Source organism: Ananas comosus, linkage group 12 (assembly GCF_001540865.1).
Source record: "Ananas comosus cultivar F153 linkage group 12, ASM154086v1, whole genome shotgun sequence".
Taxonomy (NCBI): domain Eukaryota; kingdom Viridiplantae; phylum Streptophyta; class Magnoliopsida; order Poales; family Bromeliaceae; genus Ananas; species Ananas comosus.
Window position 1 is genome coordinate 9,266,544 of NC_033632.1, and position 6,088 is coordinate 9,272,631.

At 49.0% G+C, this 6,088-nt stretch overlaps 1 long non-coding RNA gene across 4 annotated transcripts; it reads right to left on the reverse strand.

The window, feature by feature from the left end:
• Positions 4,177–5,741, reverse strand: LOC109718704. 4 transcript variants are annotated; one of them, XR_002218496.1, is made up of 4 exons: positions 5,607–5,741; positions 5,394–5,526; positions 5,190–5,321; positions 4,177–4,215 (listed from the first exon to the last, which is right to left on the reverse strand). It is a non-coding gene; the product is annotated as an uncharacterized LOC109718704 (long non-coding RNA). The 4 variants fall into 4 exon arrangements; XR_002218497.1 differs by having other exon boundaries at positions 5,394–5,505; positions 5,607–5,731; XR_002218494.1 differs by having other exon boundaries at positions 5,394–5,726.

The following is a 6,088-nucleotide window of genomic DNA, read 5'->3' on the forward strand; positions in this document are numbered from 1 at the left end:
AGATCCGTCATAAATACAAAGAATCCATTGTTCACACGAACAGAGTCTCCCCTGTATTTGCACGGCGTTACACAAGTACAAGATGTTCAAACAAAGTACAACCACCATAATGAATATACAACATTAACATTCATTCACCATTCACTACAGATTTACCATTCAGTGTTTAAATATAAAACCACAACTATTAGTTAAAACGTTTCCTACCCGAAAACTGGTTTTGAAATACTAAGTTACAAAAACCACGAGAAAACCCTTTTAAACTGTTTCCCACACGGAAACCTTTTTCTTTTTAAAACTCGCTACCACGAGGGGTAGAAAACCTTTCTATTTTACAAAAATCCACAAATCTTTATTAAATTCAGAAAACCAACTGAAATCTTGAATATTGTAACATAATAAAATACTGAACCATATTAGCTGTCTAAGTTATATCAACAGAAATAAAGGGGTTAGCAACTAAACCGAACAAACCGGGTCGGAAGGTCCATCGACCGCTACAAACGTCTCACGTCTCGTCTAAACCCTCACCGCCCGCAATTCGTGAAAATATGGTGGGGGAGATGAGAACATGTAACATATCTCCCCTCCCAGTGAGTACCGCAAGCCGACGAAGGCGATAAGTGCTCACAGGATCAGGAAGAGATAAATAGCAGTATGGGTAAGTGAAATACAGTAGCAACGATAATGAACGACTGAGATATATATATAAAAGAACAACTACCGCTACTGTAACGAAGCATTGAAAGCATACAAGGATATCAAAACTATAGTAGCAAGACAACTGTAAAGAAAGAACCGTAAGTATACATGCAACAACCACTACTATAGCTATATGCGTCAACAGGACGAGAAGTCCAAATATACCTAATCTGAAATCTGTGCTCTGTTGGTCCGCACTGCAGACCTCAAGCGTGTGCCCACTGCCACTCTACCATGCATATAACCCAGCCTAGGCCGCTGGGCTCACCGGTTGGCACATCCAACTACTTTTTCGGAAAAGAACACCCTCTTGCGGTGGATCAGACCGCTAGTGATCGTGAAATGCGAACGAGTCTCGGGCGATCGATGCTGATATGCTCAATAGCCAACCGTCGGCAACCAGCCGACAATCACAGTCCCTTGGGGCAAACCGACCAATAGGTCATCAAACTGTAAGGAAGCACAAGAACCGACCACTCAGGTCAACTAGGATGGAACAACTCAACATCCTCCCAAAAATATGCAAGTACTGATCAATAGGTCAACTAAAGTATATACGCAAGAACCAACAAGTCATCTTAGTGTATAATCCAGAACTACTGTCAGCCACTAGCTGACAATCCTACCCCTCAAGGTACACAGACCTCAAAGATCATCAAACGACAAGAGTCAAGAACTGACTGACTAGGTCACAAACATGTCAAATGGTGGATATGAGTAAACTATAATCATCCGTCGGCAACTAACCGACAATCCCACCCCTCAGGGTATACCGACCTCAACGGTCATCGGACAACAGAAGTCAAGGAACTGACCGAATAGGTCACAAATACGGGATAAAGGATATGCAGAACAGCTAAGTAGAGCAACAAGGAAATATGGTATAACTACTCTTCTCCTATTCATGATACTAGATATGAAAAACTACAGAGTAGAGTATAACCAAAATAACATGGGTACTAGGCTCAACACTATATATCAAGATATATATATGCTAGATAATAACGAAAGAGCAAAGGTAAGAAACCATCACCGAGCATGCACTACTGTACCGACTTCGGATCGAAGCACCCACCTGTACGAATATCGCGCCTGTCTTCTGACTGCGAAAGAATGTCAACCGGACCTAAGGAAGGTCCACCGGGTTAGAGTCTAACCCACACATAGTAAACACTAAAGCCACAACCCCACAACTAATCCCACAAAGATCGGTTTCCTAAAACCGACTACCGTAACTCGCCGGGAGTCCCGAAACCGCACCAGGACTCCGCCGGGACCCACGAACTGTCCCGGAACTCACCGACTCAAGATACAAGTCACCCGCTGCCACTAAACACATATTTACATGTGACTTGGAAGCAAAGACCTTAACTCACTCCGAAACGATTATCATCGGATAATCGTTCCGATCCGGGTTCCCGAAAGTGTCTAATTCGACACCGGAACCCACCGTCGCTCACCCGTCGTTTTCGGACACTCAAAACGACNATGCGGGTGACCAGCCAATAAGGCTCAGCGACATCACAAATCATCACGGAGCACCGTCGGAAGAATTCCGAACCGAAAATGCGTTCTGTCGACGGATTTTGCCGAAAAACGCTTCGGAAATTACTTTTCGATTTTCGCAAAGGCCTGGGGCCTTGGACGATCAGTCCAGAGGTTACCCTTAGCCTACATGTGCTACCAACAGCAGCCACGACATACTAAATTGCATAAAAGCCCTCCCGCTAACATGAAATCGTGTTATTTCATGTGATTTCTAGGCTTTTATGGTCCGTCTACTCAAACCAGGGGTCAATCAGCCGAGCCGAGACACCTGCTGACAGGTCTCGGCGTGCCAGAGGCCGTGCTCACCTTTCGGAGCACTGCCGGGCACTGTGGCACGCGCACGAGTGACGCGAAACTCAGCAAAATAGCACGCATAGCGCTAAGATTGCATCTAAAACACGAACCAGGGCACCGTTGACCCCGACGCAGGTGAGAACGACGTTCAGCACAAAACGACGATGATCGTGCTCACTTCCACATTCATCAGGGTGCCATCAGATCGCCAAAAAGGCGACCGAAACTCCAAACTATAATGCTGGAAGGAAAAAATCATGCTTACCTGGCCAGTGGGAGCTAGGGCTGGCCACTGGCGGCCGAACGGCGGGTGCTCCGGCCGGGGAAGGGTGCGGCCGATCGGAGGGGTCCGGGAAAGGTGCTGGACGGCGGCGGGAAGCGGCCGGTGGCACGACGACTGAGATCAACTCTACCACCTACTCTCGGGTTCAAGGGTTCCCGGCGGCAAGGCAGCTGCCGGAGGAGCCTCGGGGCGACGGCGCTCGGTCACGGCGACGGTGCGCGCTCAGAAACTGTACGGGTCCAAACTCGGCCCGCACGCGTTCAGGACGGCGGCAGAGAGCTCGGGCGGTGGCCGGCGGGATGCAGGGACGGCGGGGAGGAGTGCGCGAGGTCGCCGGAGGTCGCCCGAGGGCGGCGCGGCCGATGGGGAGCGGCGGCGGCGTGCGGATGCAGAGATCACCCAGGCTCGGCCTAGGTGACTGCAGGTGGCCGCAGAGAGCTGGGGTTGCTCCGGCGGCGTGCTTTGACGGTGGGACGGCCGGTGATGGCGCCGGAGGGGAGTCTCGGCCAAGGGGAGTGCTTCCAGATGGGTCTTGAAGCTTCCCTGCTTCTTCCCGCCAAGAGGGAGGGGAGGGTGGCCGATATGGTGGTTAGGAGGGTTCAGGTGGGTTTTTCGGCTGCAGGAGCTGCTTGCCGGAGGTCGGGGCGCACGCACGAGCAGGGCAGGGCTCAACTGGGCGGCTAGGGTTAGCTGGGAGGAGATAGGGTAGACTAGGGTTAGGGTTTCCATGGGTGAAACCCTAAAACCCTATATATAGTATTTGTCCTTTTTTTCGAAAATCCCCTCACAGCATATAATTTACAGTCCAGCCCCTGCAAGCTTGTGCAATTTGCACGTACGCACCTCGACGTTCGAAATCTCGCAAAATGACACATAAAATGTTAGGGTTTTCGCGTTATATTCGTTTTGACGATTTCGACCCCTCAGCGAACATTTCGCTATTCCTGGAGATCCGTTCGTCTAATTTCTGATCGGAGTGCGCCAGCGCGATCAGTACGACTGGGGCATCGAATCTAGCATTTCGTTTCGTCCGATTTTGTCACGCCCCGGATATCTCGTTCCCCGGGCACGCCGACAAATCCGCCGTATACAAAGAAATTTTCCTTATATACGAAGCGTCAAAGTACCTGTAGAAATACGATACTACAAACAGTAGCATAGAGCTGCTCAAAAAAACTAAATAACTAAGTTTCATATACATAGCTAGAATCCAAAATATAAGGTTACTCGCACTGGCGAGTTAAACAACTATGTACATAAACTCCAAAACAACAACTACCTGCAGTAGTGGAAAGCCTCTAGCTCTGACTGTCGGGTAGGGCTCTAGCTCGCAACGCCCTTGCCTCGATCCTGGTCGGCGGAAGATGCAGCAGCCGGCACCTGTGGCTCTGCAAAACAGGAGTAACAACTGGGCGTGAGAACTACTGTAAAAACAGGTAGTCCTCAGTGGGTGCCGCCCGAAACAACATCAGTCTACCCACTAAGTCTACAGAAGGGAGCAAAAATAGTAGGAAAAGCAGGAAGTACACTCTACCGCTATCAATCACTACACTATCATGCTCTACACTAACCAACTGTAGGAAATGTCAAATCTAACCCAATCCAATCGGGACTGTAAGCATACCCGTCCCCGGGACTGTGAATACACCCGTCCCTGCCCCGTTGCGACTATCGGGCTCTATCCACACTAACTGGTCCGTGGAGAGCAAGTCCAACTGGCATGAGCGACACCAACGCGAAAGCACAAAGCCTGACTCCGGAGTGGCACTCGTGGGCGCTACCCAACCGAGTATGCAGCGTATCTCTGTCGAGCTCAATCAGGCTCTCAATAGGCAAAGTCAAGTAACCGACTCAAACTGGTCTAACAACCAACAGGTAACGTGCCCTCGGCACAATCTGACGCTAAAAAGGCGATACGGGTCCACCGTCAACTCTGACGGCACCCACCAGTCCGGAACAACCTGACCGATCCTGTAAAAATCCACTCGGCGCATCAGCACGAGCGTAAATGTAATCTAAACTACCTGGAGTACACATCTCGAAGATACTGCGACAGTACAATTTAATAACGGCTCCTAGAGCTAAATCAGGCAGTTTAAACAAGTGACAGGTCCAAATCGCAGGTTTTCTCCTAATTCAATTTCCAAGTCCAACATGTATAACCTACTTAATTTATTACCACATGCTCCAAATTCAGATTTGCAATCTACAATATAATTCATGAATTCGAGCTAGAATAGAGTATCCAAAGGTCGAAAATTATACATGCCGACGAATATGAACTTAGGAGTAAAAACCGATGTAACCCACCTCTCAAGCAACTCCTGGCAGCGAAGAAAGCGTTAAATCCGACCATGCTAACCTTATTCAAATTCAGCAAACAAGGGTCCTGAAGCTTCGTCTCGAAGTCACGAATCCAATGGCCCAGGTTTCGCTGAATTCCGACGCTCCTACGCAGAGAACGGGCCAGAATACGAAACGTCGACGCTGGAACCTGCGAAACAGTATCTCTGAAATCTGCTCGGCAAACAGCAGCCTAGTAAAACTAGGGTTCGACAGGGCAAACCTGCTCCAAAAATCACGATCTTGGGCTCAGAATCTTCGTCTCGAAGTCCCGGTTCCAACGAACCAAATCTCGTCGAAATCCGATACTCCTACGTCGCGTACGAGCTGAAATACTAACAGTCGACGACAAGATCCTGCGAATCAGCACTTAAGCTCGAATTGAATGAAGCTTGAAGTAGAGAAGAAATCCATGGAGGAATGAGAGATTACCCACCTCAACCAGCGACTCCAATTCCGGCACGGCGTCGAGAACGACGAAAACACTCTCTCGCCCGGCCTCCTCGCTAAACTACGGCGACGCACGTATGCTCGGACGGCTCCCCGGCGCGACGTCGAACATCACCCGAAATGGAGCCATAATCTCTCCAAGCCACGATCAAAGTCTGAGAGTAAAAGAAAAATGATAATTATCCCTTCGCAACAGGTAGAGTGGATAAATATCAAGAGGGAGTTGGTGGCATGCTCATCCACCAACCCAAAAAGACCATAATGCCCCTTTTTTTTTTTTTTTTACCAACTCCAAGCCAAGGATGCCACAGATTTGGTCTCCGATTCACGGCGAAACCCACCCTCTTGCCTTCCACCAACAATTACACACATATACATATATGTAAATCCAATCAAACCCCTTTTTCTCGAAAATCGTGCATCAGAACCCAATTCCGTCAGCACCATTGGTTCTAGAATAGCTGAACC